Genomic DNA, 15741 nt, shown 5'->3' with positions numbered 1-15741 from the left:
CCCCCTCCCCTGAAAGCTTTCCCACTCTCTATCCCTCTGGGAGCATGGACCCAGGGTCTTTGTGGGTTGTAGAAGGTGGAAGGTCTGGCTTCTGTACTTGCTTCCCCGCTGAACATGGGCGTTGACTGGTCGGTCCATACTCCCAGTCTGCCACTCTCTTTCCCTAGTACGGTGGGTCTCTGGGAAAGCTGAGCTCCAGGACACATTGGTGGGGTCTTCAGTCCAGGGAAGCCTGGCCGGCATCCTGATGACATCTGGAACCTGGTGACTGAAAAGAGAGTTAACATACAAAGCCGAACAAATTGTTGAGCAATCATGGACCCAAAGGTTGGAATAGTGGAGAGGAAGTGTTAGGGGGATACTCACTGCAAACTCTAGTGTACTTCTGCTTTCAGGTATATATTTTGCAGTAGTTTATGGATACGTGTGAACATATGCTCTCTCTCACAGAAACTGATGTATTTCTAGGTTTTGGGACTTTGTTAGAAAGTGAACCACCTGAGATGAAATTAGAGTATACTATGAAAGGAAAGGTCTCACCCGAGTAATAAAGCTGAAGGGTTATCATTCCACACGTGAAGTCTCTGGACACAGTCTGAAGTGAAGCATGTTGAGGTGGCCATCGTTGCATTGATTAGGTTGTGATCGGCAGATGCAATATTATTTTATATGGATTGGGAGAGGCATACGGGAAAGTGGGCCCTATCCAAGGGTTCCAGGACTGGGGGAAGTAGAGACTCTATACTGGAGATGTGAGGTTCCTACTGTCTTAGGGTTCAAAAACACAATCGATAGTTAATGTTATCATCACATTATTTGGTAATTGGGTTAACTTTGAAAAGTCCTTTTGTTAGGGTTTGCTGTACAGTACCCAGTATCTTGTATATATCTGTGCTATTGGTTGCTTGTGATCTACTTGGTCTAGGCTTTTGAGAGAGTCCGCCTATCAAATACTTCGAGACATACAATTGATTTCCCCCTCTCATATTAATTAACTAGTGATTTATATGACTACATTTTACTAGGAGTGTACATAAACACCATTCCCACCACCAAAAGACTGTGACCCATCCCTCCCACCCACTCCCACCCCCCACTGGCTCAGGAAGCTGCATGTCTACCCCTCACCACAGGGCTTTTACTTTGGTGCCCTACTTAAAATTTGGTCAGGTCCTGCTTTTAGTTTCCCTTTCAGATCTTCTTCCTCAACTTCTGTTGATGTGTGGGATCATCCCATACTCATCTTTATCTTTCTGACTTAGCTCACTTAACATAATTCTTTCTATCTCTGTCCAAGATGGGTCAGAGAAGGTGGGTTCATTGTTCTTGATAGCTGCATAGTATTCCATTGTGTATATATACCACAGCTTTCTCAGCCACTCATCTGTTGTTGGGCACCTGGGTTGCTTCCAGGTTTTAGCTATTATGAATTGTGCTGCTATGAACATAGGAGTACACACCTCTTTTTGGTTGGGTGTTATGGAGTCCTTGGGGTATAACCCCAGGAGAGGAATTACTGGATCATATGGAAGGTCCATGTCTAGCCTTCTGAGAGTTTTCCAGACTGCAAAGAGCATGGAGATTTTGTCCGTAAGGAATGCATTAGAAGAATTGTTTTGTACTACGATGTAAGGCAGAATTGTTTTGTACTATGATGTCAAGCTGCAGTCATGGGCCCCTTGGAACATACTTAAAATAGACATCCTAGCTTCTTTCCACATTAAGACCCCTAATTTCATCTGCTGTATTCCTATCTTTGGATTCCTGTTTACTAAACAATATGTCCTGCTTTATATCTTACTGCCTTTCAGCTCCTATTAAGTATTGGGATATGAAGAATTATAAGGGGGCTGGGTGGTGGTGCGCCAGGTTAAGGGTAAAGTTCACTTAGCGCAAAGGACAAGGACCCTATCAAGGATCCTAGTTCAAGCCCCACCTCTCAACCTGCAGAGAGGTCATTTCACAGGTGGTGAAGTAGTTCTGCAGGTGTCTGTCTTTCACTGTCCCTGTCTATCTTCCCCTCCTCTTTCAATTTCTCTCTGTCCTGTGTTATAAAAGTGGAAAAATGGCTACCAGGAGAAGTGGATTCGTAGCACAAGCACTAAACCCCAGTGTTAACCCTGGAGATGAACAAACAAACAAAAATTGTAAAAGTTGTCACTACTTCCCTTATAATGAGAACTCAGAGCTTCTACCCATGACACTTGCTTTTTGCATGACTGTCTTCCCTCTACCATAGTGATCTCTGACTTTCCTCATCATCACCCCCAAGGGGAAAACCTCTGTATTTCCAAGGGTAAGCAATCCATTTCTGAAAATTCAAAAGTCTATTCTCTTAATGGCTGGGTACTCTTACACATGTAACCTAGCAGAGCTGCAGTTTTACTATAGACATATTGATGTGGTTAGTATGATTTCTTCTCTGTTGTTGATGAAGGCACAGGTATGTCTGCTTTTTTGCTCACCATTGCATCCTTAGTACCTGGAATTGTGCATGGGAAATATTTGATTGTCAGAATGCAGCTTTTGAGTGATTGAAGAGATTCTTCCAACTTTATATAAATTACTGAGTATACAGGCATTTTGTGGATGGCTTTGTCCAATTTATTACTATCGATTGGCTAAAAGACACAAGACAGATTTCCTGCAGTAACCAGCTGATCCAAGTTCAGGCAACTTTGGAGGAGCTAGGATTTATGGGGTTGGGTCAATCCATACTTTCTCTCATCTCTGACCTGTACTAACTAACACATAGTTCTTACCTCACCTTGGTTTGGACCTAGAGAAGAGTAAAACCATCGGATAATGACATACAGCTTCAAAGGCATATTTGGAAACTTAAAACAGTTAAGCTCTTGGAGGGATCAAGAAGGTGATACTGTGGTAAAGTGAATGTCCTGCAAGTGTGAGCCTCTGGACTCAATCCTTTCTATTATTATTTACTTATTTTCACTAGTTTTATTTTATTAATCATTGGATAGAGACAGAGAAATTAAAAAGAAAGGGGGAGATAAATAATGGAAAGGGATGGGGTTGGGCAGTAGTGGAGCGGCTTAAGTGCACATGGCATAAGGACTGGCATAAGGATCCCGGTTTGAGCTCCCAGATCCCCACCTGCAGGGGAGTAGCTTCATAAGCGGTAAAGCAGGTCTGCATGTATCTATCTTTCTCTCTCCCTCTCTGTCTTCCCTCCTGTCTCAAGTTCTCTCTGTCCTATCCAACAACAACAGCATCAATGGAAACAATAGCAATAACATCAACAAGGGCAACAAAATGGCCTCCATAAGCAGTGAAGTCATAGTGCAGGCACCAAGCACCAGCAATAACCCTGGAGGCAAAAAGAAAAAAGAGAGAAAGAGAGAGAAGAGAAAGGGAGATAGAGAGGGAAAGAGACAGAGAGACACGTGCAGCCCTGCTTCACCACTTGTGCAGCTTTCCCCCTGCAGGTGAGGACCAGGGGCATGAACCCAGGTCCTTACACACTATGGCTTGTGCATTTTATCAGGTGCACCACCACCTGTCCCCTGGATTCACTTCTTGACAACCTCATAAAAGGGAAGCATTGCTCTGGTATCTTCCAGTTAAAAACTAGTTAAGAATAAAAACTTAAAAAAAAAAAAGCCTGACCAATTCTGGATTGTACTGAACTTCTTTTGAATGTTCAGCCAGTCATATAGTTTCTCATATGCAAGGACATTATATGAGAATTTATTATAGTTACCGATTCTTCCAGTGTGGATCTAAGTAATGATTCTTGAGGTCAATTAGGAAAGTACAATGGAAAAAAAAGAGTAAGATTTAGGAATTGTTGCAATTCACTAAGACTGTCATAACAGGAGACTATGAGGCAGTAGACCAGAGAGTACATGGACAGGATTGAGTTTGCAGTTTCTAAGGACAGGAACACAGGACGACAGTGTTTGAGGGAGAAGAGTGTTTTTCCTGGGACTCTCAGGAGCCTTGGTTAGGGCATGTGAAATAAGTCTTTAAAGTTGGCTACATGGCAAGGAGATCATCCAGTCTTCTGTAGCAATAGTTAGTGGTCCTCACTGAATAGGAGAGGAGACAGAACAGCTACTGGGGAGCTGTAACTATTAAAGCCATGTATTTTAGAAATGGCAGTCAGGAGAGCAGTTCTGGAAAAATTAAGATTAGCTTGTTTCTTCAGGATAAGGGTCTTCCTGATTCTCTGGGACCATTCACAAAACCTTCTTTTGCCTTCCCACTGCTGAGAGGCCACTGAAGAATGTGTCTAGGCAGGAAGACTGAATGCCAGGGCCTCCTGACACTCACAGAGCCACCCCCACCCCTCACCATGGGACTGCCTGTGCCAAGCTCTCAGAGGACATAACGTGCTTGTTAAGGTTTGGTGAATAGCATCCATCTCCACAAAGAGCGATTTGAGTTCCCATAGAAAAGTCATCGACACAGGGGAAGAATTCTGCCAATTATGCTTCACCTCATTGGCCCTATTGAGATGGTTACCCCATGGGGCATGGACCATGTCTTTCCCTGTGTATTGTACAGTGTTGAGGAAACATTTGGCACTCAACAAATACCAATGGAGAGCTTGTTTCTTGTCTCCCCCACCTCAGCCTCCCATGGAGCTGATTTGAGGAAGGAATTCTCTTTGAAGTCCCTTGTCCCCATACTTTTCTTTATATTTTATTTTATTTTATTTTATTTTATTTTATTTTATTTTGTTGTGTTTTATTTTTATTTGGTGAAGCAGTGCAGAGACACACACACACAGAGATATAATGTCTATAATACAGTCCTGGAGCTAGTTCTGATACCTCCTCTCTCCCTATGACAAATATATCTCTGTAAGGACAGACCTAGGGTGAGGGAGAGGCAAGTATAATCAACTATGTTGTGTGTGTGTGTGTGTGGGGGGTGGATGTTCTTCCATAAACATTGTATTACTTATTGTTTCTCCATATTTATGGCATATGCTTCTACTTTTTCTTTTTCTCCAAAGTTACCATTGGGGCTATGAATCCACTGTTCCTGGTGGCTATTTATTTTTTTTTCCATTTTATTGAATAGGACAGAGAGTACAACATCTCCAGTACTATGAGGGTTGGCATTTGAACCATATTTGTGTGCATTACAAAGCAGGTGTTTTCTCAAGTGAATAATGATTCATTGGTTAATATTTTAAAAATTTTTTATATTTATTTATTTTCCCTTTTGTTGCCCTTGTCATTATTGTTGTTGTAGTTATTATTGTTATTGATGCCATTGTTGTTGGATAGGACAGAGAGAAATGGAGATAGGAGGGAGATAGGAGAAATGGAGATAGGAGGGGAAGACAGACCTGTTTCATCGCTTGTGAAGCAACTCCCCTGTAGGTGGGGATCCAGGGGCTCGAACCAGGATCTTTATGCCGGTCCTTGCACATTGTTCTATGTGTGATTAACCTGGTTAATATTTTTTAACATAATGAAAAGTCACCCAAAGTATTTTCTCTATTCACTGAGGCTAAGATATATATCATAAAACACAAATACTAATGAGGTTAAGTAATCCCTAGAAGATATAGCAACATCCTCTGAGGCATTGAAGACTACAGAGGTGCAGGAAAAAAAAATGGTGGCCCTATTCTTTCAGTGGCTGTGAATTATTAGGGGATAGGAAAAAATGAATTAGAAAGTCAAGCAGAGGTCAAATTGTGGAGGCCTTTATGTATAAAGCTGAATTATTAACCTCTTATCCTGCATACATAAAAGAACTACAAAATCAAATAAACCTCTTTAGAAAAATATTAATCTCATTACAGTGTGTAGGGTGGAATGGGGGAGTGATGAGAATTGATAAGAAACTAGTTATTCTTTATTGATTTATAAAATGGAAACGCTGACAAGACCATAGGATAAGACGAGTACAATTCCCACTACCAGAGCTCCATATTCCATCCCTTCCCCTGAGTGATTTATTAGCATGGACCCAGGGTCATTGTGGGATGCAGAAGGTGGAAGGTCTGGCTTCTGTAATTGTTTCCCCGCTGAACATGGGCGTTGGCACATCAACCCATACTCCCAGCCTGTCTCTCTCTTTCCCTAGTGGGTAGGACTCTGAAGAATAGGAGCTCCAGGACACACTGGTGGGGTCGTCTGTCCAGGGAAGTTTGGTCGGCATCGTGGTAGCATCTGGAACCTGGTGGCTGAAAAAAGAATTAATATATAAAGCCATACAAATTGTTGACTAATCATGAAATTAAAGGCTGGCATATTGCAAATTAATATTTATGGTCTCCGTTTTGTAAATAGCTGGTAGGTTTATTTTAGGTATATTCCAAAGGCCCCATGACTTTATTAGTTTTTGCCTGAATCTGACATCTGATATTCACGTGGACCCAGGTTATATTGTCTGGGGAGATGATGTCATGGCTGGAAAAATGGGCTAGAAACTAGCTATCCTAAGAGACTATTTTGAGAATTAATGCAAAAGTTAAATGAGTGCCAGAAATAAGGCAGGTGGGTGTTATAGGGTTGTCTACATTATAGACATTAAGAGAAAACCTCCAGATTGATGAAGTCTGCTACTCATGGGGAAGCTATGTGAGATTTGTTGCAATTCACTGAAGACAGGGATACTAGAGTCATGTGTTTGTGAATGAACTCACAAACATACGTTAATATCTAATATTCTCATGACATCAGGTTCTCTTTGCAGATAGGAAGTGGTACTTAAACCTTCTTTTTAACATTACATATTCCCACACATGAAGTGAACTTTCTCATCTCATGCTAGACTCTTGATAAATAGTTGTATAATCAGTTGAGATTTATGCTTGTCTTTCCCTATAGATAAAACTTCCATTATACACTGGAGTGAGAAGAGTAGGTGTTTTGAGGGTAACTTGAGACTTGCTTTATATAGAGGAAAATCTAAAATATATTCTAGAAGTAAATGAAAGCCTTTATCCCTGAATCATATACAGTAAATCTTTCTCTTTCACACATCTAAGTAAGTTCTATTTTATGCTTTTGCAGGAATACAAATTTCAAAACACTCATATTTACTTGAATATAAAACAACCACTTAAAGACAGGGGTGAGGGGACTGGGCAGTGACATTTGTGTTAAGTGCACACAGTACAAAGGACAAGGCCCACACAAGGATCCTGGCTCCCTGTCTGCAGGGGAGGTTGCTTCACAAGCATTGAAGCAGGTCTGTCGGTATCTTTCTTTCTCCCTCTCTATTTTCCCTTCCCCTCTCAATCAATTTCTCTCTGTTCTATGCAGGGGGGGGGGGGGAGGCCCCCAGGAGCAGTGGATTCATAGAGTAGGCACAGAACACCAGAGATAATCCAGGAGGAAAAAAAAAAGCAGGGGAGATAACTCAACACAGAAAATTTGTATGTCTAAATTCCGAGGAGCCCTAGATTCAATTCCTGGCACCATGCTATGCCAGAGATAGCAAGTGTTTAGATTTTCTTTATTGTATAAATATGTATATTTAGAAAGAATGCTTTCAAAATTAAATATATCCATAATGATGTATATTCATTTATATGTATATCTATATCACATCCATATCATAATCAAGAAGATACCTCCTATAATTTAGTGACTCATGGACGAGTTAGGTAGTTCCTTACAGCTCTACATCTTTTGCTCTAAGAATCGTCTCTTAATGAAGAACTGTTTGTGGGCATGTCAAGGAAATATCCAAGTTAGTCACAGGGGATGCTATAACACAATTTTACTTAGTAGAGCCAGGAGAAATTACAGGCGCTCTGATTCGCCAAAGTCAACATGACCAGTGAGATCCAGGACCCTTGTTAGACTACTTACACTGAGTCTCCCACTTTCTCAAGACACATCTCACTCTCATTAAATCTCGTCTCCCATCTATATCCTTCTCCAATTTAGGCCTGTAGAGAAGGCATATAGGACACACACGCTCAGCTCTAGGAGATTGGAAGTACTACTCCAAAGCAAGTTAACAGAACATACATTCAGGGTACTTGGAGAGCTTGAATCACCCAAGGAATATTTTATGAATATTAGATCTGTATAGAGCTATGACTTCATGAGAATAAAGAAAATAGATATTGCTGAGGTCAGAAATGACAGGAAGTATCTACAGGAACACAGGCACTGCTGCACCACTCCAGAACATATGTTCCCCAGGTACCTGTATGCTTGGGGGAAGGAAATTGCTGCACAGGAAAGGGGAGTGGTAACATGTGGTTCTGACTTAGAAAGGAAGTGAAGGCTGCGGGGCTTGGATGTTTATAAGCTATAGACCTATGCACATCTCTCTCTCTCTCTCCCTCCCTTTCTTGCTCTCTCTCTCTCTCTATCTCTCCCTTTTTCTCCTTCTCTCCCTCTCATGGCCAACATGTTCTCCAACATATGGATGTTCTCAGTTTTCCTCAATAAAGTTTAAAATTCCTGAAAATCATGGTTTCTCCTCAACTCTTTGTTGGAATTATGTGTGATGAACCTTTAAATGGGAACAGACTTGGCCTGTAATTCCCCCAGTGCCAATATGAGATAGAGAAATCACCTTCAAGTCTATGTGCTGAGCTCAAGCAAGAATATAGTTGGCCTCCCCTGGCTCCCCACCGGCAGCTGCAGGAAGGTCACTTCACAGGCAGTGAAGCAGGTCTGCAGGTGTCTCTCTTTCTCTCCCCCTCTCTGTCTTCCCCTCCTCTCTCCATTTCTCTCTGTCCTATCCAACAACAATGACATCAATAACAACAACAATAATAACTACAATAATAAAACAACAAGGGCATCATAAAGGAATAAATAAATAAATATTTTTAAAAAAACAATAGTTGGCTCTAAAATGACACAGTACAAGTAAACTTCTCACATCCTCCCCAAATGAAGAAGCTTTTCTTCCTCATTTCTCTAAGAAATTGGAATCTTTAAATTATAAAGAGAAAATCTGAATTATAAAAGTGATCTTCTAAAAGCTTTCCTGTGGCATGGCGTCATAATGAAATCACTTGCACCATAACCCATTCTACGTGATGAGGGAAATAAGTTTGCTCTTTTTAATCTTCTAGAAAGGAGCAAGGTGGCAGGTACTGCAATTCTGAGAATCTTTTCTCTGAAAGGTTGTTTACAGAGCTCATCACAGCTCTGGTTTGAAGGGTATTGCTTTATCTGTGCCGGCAAAAAAATCTATAAATGTGTCTCCATTCTAGACATCACCAGCCACTTCCACTGCTCTCCTCAGAATCTAGGGTGTCTGCGGAAATGCACCAAGGGTATTTCTGTGCTCAAGTCCATCCTCTCATTGAAGGTTTATGATGCTTGTAATGTCAGGATTCATGGATTTCAGAGATTGTATTTGTCCTTGGATCAGATTTGGAAGCAGGTTTTGATCAGTGAAGTGAGACAATTAATTACAATAAATAACACTACGAGGAAGCCTCATACTCAACTAAAGGAGGATGAGAGCCAAGAAAATAAAGCTTGTCTCTGGCAGAACCCCATTATCAGAAGGTCTGGGTCAGATATTGCTTGGCTGGGATGCTCACAGTTCACTAGGTCTTCAGTGAAAGGCAAAGCTGCTTCTAGGCCAGGGCGTAGTATCAGGTTCTAGAGGGCTGTGGAACTAGTAGAAGGAGGTGAGAAGAGCCAGAAAATAATGCAAAAATTATTTCTATTCATCTGTCTTTGACTGTTTTGTGCCCTGAAGCACATAATTTAATTATTTTCACCATGGCATCAGCTTCCCCCAGCTACTGATTTCATTGAAGGCAGTAAAATCATTCAGCCTTTACCAAAAAATGCAGTCATCATACGCTTTGATTCAGTGACTAGCTAAGGAGATAAAGTCAGCTCTGTGAATGAACACATCCAATTGAAAACACAAACTTAAGGTTTTTGTTTTGTTTTGTTTTTTTCCAACAGTCAAAGCAAAAACATAACCAACCATACATGAGGCGGAAATCCCTTGCTTGTGATTTCCACAGTAGATACTTGTTATTTCTTACTTACAATGCGGGATGCATTGGATCGACCTTCCCGTGGTGCATCTCGTGAGTACCCATTCATTGGGGAAACTGACGATCCTTCCTAGCCAACTGAATCCACATGGATCCCAGTCACTTTCAAAGCCAGCAACAAGCAGCTCCTGACAGCTTTCAAGCTGTTGGTCCTGCTCTTCGAGTCCTCCAACTTAATGTTGAGGGGCTGTCCTTTGCCAAACGCTACAGACAGACTATGACCCACATAGTCAACGTCTGCCGCCTCTCCAGATTCAAAGGAGGTCTCGAAACTTTACATCAGGCTCAACCTGACGCTGTTGACTGGCTACGGAAGAAGGGCAAACGCTAGAAGAAGAAGAATCTAATCTACACAAGAATCAGAAAGTAGCTCAGATCTTGACAGCATTGGTTTCCTCTTAGAAAGCCCTGAATAAGTGTGCTGAATTGACATCGCAAGTGTGTAGAGGGATGGGTAGGGACGGAGTCAAAGGATCACCACAAATAAATGCTTACAGTTTGAACAAAAATCAAAGGAGATAATTGCAGCAGGAAAAACTACAAATAGAGAAGAATTGGGGTGTGAGGAGTTGTCAGGAATGAGCCTGCAGACCCTGGGGTTCCTGTGAAAGTGTAGTTTCTTCGGAATCCAGTAGTACAGTAGGGAGAATACTGGTTATGTGTGATAGTCTGAGAATCTTCTAAGTTTGTACATACTTTTTTTTTTCTTTCTAGAAGTGGGTTTGTTTGCACTTCTGCTTTATTTTAACCTACTTTATTTTGTGGCTTCATAACTAAACATGCTTATACTAGATCTTGGCTCATTGTAAACTTGGGCACCTGTCTCATAAGACTGACATGAATGAATCTGGAGACCATAAAATACTAGTTCACAAAGTTGTTGTATAGATGTGCAGGTCTTAGTACAGTGAGCTCTCGAAAAAGTGGGTAGCAATTATCATAATTGTTGGGTTGTGTTTTTAACTCTTCTTGCTCTTATATTTACTCACTTGATGAGAATAGCCCCACTGAGAGGGCCTCATTTTGTTTATTGCTTGCTCATTACTGGCACATCATCTCTTTAGATGACTTTTTTTTTTTCCAGATAGGAAGCCAGACATGGAGACAGAGATAACCATCCCATAGCCCTGAAGCTTTGGGGCTTGAACTTGTGCCGTAGTCATGATAAAGCAACTCCACTGTTTAAATGAGCTATTTTGTCAGCTTCTGCTTACTAGCTTCAACCTGCAATTTTCCAAGGTCGGGGGTGGTTTTTTTATTTGACATTGCTCAGGGAATACCATGTAGAAAAGACTGTGTTGAGGTAATGGAGTGAGGCATATATAAGGATACATGGTAGTAGTATAAATAGATCGTTTTCAGGACATACTTAACTGGTATAGCAGCAAACTTTTCCCAGAAACTTATTGTTTATCCAATGACAGTTTACTTCCCACATACGAATCTATAAGGGTGGTAAACCAGCAATGACCTGAAAGTGTCTTTGCCTAAATCATTACTATGTTGAACTGTGGTGGGCTGGTTTTGCCCAAAGTCATGGATGGAATGGATTTTCTATGAAGCATCTGGTCAGAGAGTCCTGGCTGACAATTACTTCTAATATACTGGTAGCAAAGTGATTTTAAATTATTTTATGACCTTTATGTTGTTAGTACTTCCCATATGCTTTCTTGATTTAATAGAAAATGTGTTCACTACTATCCACCAGCAAAATTCTGAGAGCAGTCACTGCCATATTTTCACAGTTTTTCCGAGTTTTGAAGGTTCTTACTGACTGACCTATGACTAACTCAGGTCTAAAACTCACAGGAAAAAGCAAGGAGGTGAGAGGTTAGGTTTTGTATTAGTGTGATTTGTGATTTTAATGCCCCAGCTTGATGCTTACAGGGTCTTACTATACCTGAGTTTCCCTAAATAAAATTAATACTTCTTTCCCAGAGGCACTGTGGAAATCAAATGGGGTAAAGAATTTTAAAAGGCTCACCAAAGTATTTGGGCCAGATAAAAAGCATCATTAATGTGAAACCTCTTGACAATTATCCTAACACACTAAGGGAGGATCCCAGACCAATTCAGGGATTGAATAAAGTGATCTATAATCAACTGTCCAGTTTATACATTCTATGATTGCACGCTTATAACATCTGCTGAGATGCAGAGAAATAATATCTTCAATTGCAGCTACAATACCTCTTGCTGTTTTCTGTGAACCATCACTTGGGCAGTAGCATGAGCCTTCTGAATTCTTAGGACTTGGTATTTTTCTAGTGTTAATGGGATGTTCTCATTTATATAATAACAAAACTGTTTGATGATATTTTAAAATAAAGGGTACTATATGTACATAAGTAATCATAATGTTTTGCCATGTGAGAGGAGACTATATTGAAGCTAGAGTAGAGATAGAATTCAGGGAGGAGTCCAAGACTATATGCTCAAATCTCAGTTCTTCAGATGAGCAATAACAAATATAGTTAACTCTTTCTTTATTCATAAATGGGATAATAATCTCTATACTGTAGTTTTTGTGAGAAATAGATGAAGTAAAACATAGTAAACATAATAAAAATAGAACACATAAAGGCTCCTTAGTATCTACTTGCTCTAGATAACTCACACAGGGAAAGTAATGTCTACCTCACAGAGTTTTATAGTGAATTCAATAAAATAATGCAGACATAGCATGCTGAAAGGCACAGAGTAAGTGATAAATATATCTTTATCATCATTCCGAACTGTGACTGAGGGCCTAGTTATTCCAAGTATCTAATCCCTCTGCAAAACACAATGAACTAAGCCACTGTTTGTGTTGTTCCCTATCTTCAGATTAACTTTTTGGATCTTAACTATGTTTAAGGAGCCCGAGTAGATAGCTTTCTTCAGGACAACCTTCTCCTAATTGCAAAAACGGCAAGATGTACAGTCAATCCTTGCATATATAATTCAGTGTTCTGCTACTTTGAGGGGAAGGAATCTTGACTGCAACCTAAGTTATTCTGTATTTAATCATTTAACACTCAATAATTTATGTATACTTTACATACCTTATGAGTGTTTTTCATATTTACACATAAGCAGTTTATAAGCCAATAGATATTATATCACATATACAGTTCACCATGATGCTTGTCAATTCATTTATTCATTCTTTCACTCATTCACTATATATTTGGAGTTGATAGGTAATGAACTCTGGGTCTCATACATGCATAATAGTGCTATACTGCCTCTTGACTTTTTTTTTTCTTTGTTCTGTATTAATTTAAAGACAGCAAGTGTGTGTGTGAGAGAGACAGACAGACAGACAGAGAGTGAGGAAGAGACACAGAGACACCGAAACACTGCTCAACCATTCATGGAACTCCCTCGGCACTGTCTACAGTACTCTCATACAGTGAGTCCACCAGGGTATCACATAGTAAGGCAGGTGTTTTATCCTCTGAGTCACCGTCTAGCCCATGATATGTTATTTTAAATAAAAGTTGGAGTTGAACATTGATGTTCTGTGGGATTTATCATTGCTATGGAAATTGAAGAAGCCATAATAATCTTCAGAATGTATTTTGTCACAAATACAGATTCACTCTGATTGACAAAAAAAATAAAGAAAATTTCAAAATGATTATACATGAAACAGAAGGCCATATAAAGGATTCAGGTGAAGAGGCAGAAAGTTTATCCAGTTTTACTGATTTACCAATTGCTTTAAAAGACCCATGCTAAATCCTGAGATCTGATATTGGCTTTGTTCTTGAACAGATCCCCTACCTGCTTTTCTCTGACAGCCACCATAATGACTGAGTCTATGGGCATTATTTTATCCAACACTGTGTAATTTTGACTGACACCTTCAGAGAGTGATGTCATAGTGCCTGATTTAAGTTGTGCTAGTAGATAATATCTCTTCCCCTCATCAGGCTCAATGTGTACATTTCAACAAACTTGACGTTAATTGCTTTGTTCTAGAGTAGGTCAAGTGTGTTGTCACTTCTTCCTGATTGTGTTTTTTCTGGAGCTTTTTAGTATCCAAACTTGTCTTGCTCTATCACACACAACTGATGTTCTACATGATCGCAAATTAACACTCTGCCCAAGCAATTTCCTGTGGTTATTAGGCAGTCAGATCAGCAACAGCTCTCAGCTTCACCACAAATGTTTTAAGTCTCATTTGAAAAAAATTATTTCAAAACGCTTTCGGTTCTACAGTGTAAAAATATAAGGTTCCCTTTATAGTGAAGACATGGTGGGCTTGGCAGAGGCGTGTTTACATAAAGAATAATTCCAGGTGTCATGACCCTTAGCCACATGGGTGTTAAGAGGTTTGTACATAGAAGTCTTCTGAAATAGGCTTGGCATTCACCAAGCATATGGTTGGCTCACCCTGCTGCAGATAAACTATAAACCATTAACTCCCCCAATAAAGTAATAAAAACAGAGGGCCCTGGTAGTGTGGTGCACCTGGTTGAGCGCATATGTTATAGAGCTCAAGGACCCAGGTTTGAGCCCCTGGCCCCCCACCTTTGGGGGGGAGGTGGAGAAGCTTTGCAATTGGTGAAGCAGTACTGCAGGTGTCTCTCTCTGTCCCCTACCGTCTCGACTTCTGGCTGTGTCTATCTAATAAATAAAGATAACAAAAAAAATTTTTTTTAAAGAATAGATTGAAAAAATCAGAAAAGAATATCAAACAAACCACATAGACTTGGCAGCTGTCAACACGCTTATTATTTTCATCTGTTTTACACTCTGCACACAATCACATACATCTACATGTCTGCTTTCATCATATTTGTATTTGACCCAGAGCTATATGATTTGCGCTTTGGTTTTCACTCTCCAGCATTAACAAAGTGTATGACTTTCAACATGGTTTTTCAATGTTTTATTTTTATTTGACTTATTTGTTTTGCATAGAGTCAGAACTTGTCAGGGGAAGGGAGATTGAGAGAGAGAAAGAGACACCTTTGGCACTGCTTTACCACTTGTGAAGCTTCCTCCTTGCATGTGAGGGAAGGGGGTTTGAAATGGGGTCCTTGAGTATGTAACATGTGCACTTAACCAGGTGTACCACCACCCAGCCCCAAAGATAAGCATTGTTAATATTCTTTTGAAAACATTTTACTGGCCCATTTTTTTAGATTTAAACATATGACACCATACATATAACCCTTCTATTATTGATGAACATTTAAATTATTTTCAGACTTTATCAATGTTAACTCTTAGAGGAACATATATTCTTAGGACATCTATGGTTATTTTTATCTCTGATTATTTTCTCTCAGTTGTAGTGCTGATATTTTCTGGTTTCATTATTATAATCTCAAGTGACTAGTTTTATATTTAACATTTTTTTAATTTATTTTTTAAAAGGAGACATTAACAAAACCATAGGATAAGAGGGGTACAACTCCACATGATTCCCACCACCAGAACTCTGTATCCCATCCCCGCCCTTGATAGCTGTCCTATTCTTTATCCTTCTGGGAGTATGGACCCAATTATATTTTATGGCAATACCTTTTCATAATTCTAATCGTTTTATGTTTAACATAACATGATTGTATGAAAAACTATTTAAGTCAAAAAAGATTGTGACTTTTCCCATCTTAGAGGAAGTAACTTTCAAAAGTTTTGTTATGCTTGTGGCATTAAGTGTATACTACAACTTATATTTACATTGTTTTGCCCTAACTTTGTAAAATGTTACATCATTTATTATCTTCTTATATGAAAAGTAAAATTTTATTCTCTTTAAATACTCTCCT

Source organism: Erinaceus europaeus, chromosome 3, assembly GCF_950295315.1.
Source record: "Erinaceus europaeus chromosome 3, mEriEur2.1, whole genome shotgun sequence".
Taxonomy (NCBI): Eukaryota; Metazoa; Chordata; class Mammalia; order Eulipotyphla; family Erinaceidae; genus Erinaceus; species Erinaceus europaeus.
This window is presented reverse-complemented; position numbering follows the sequence as displayed.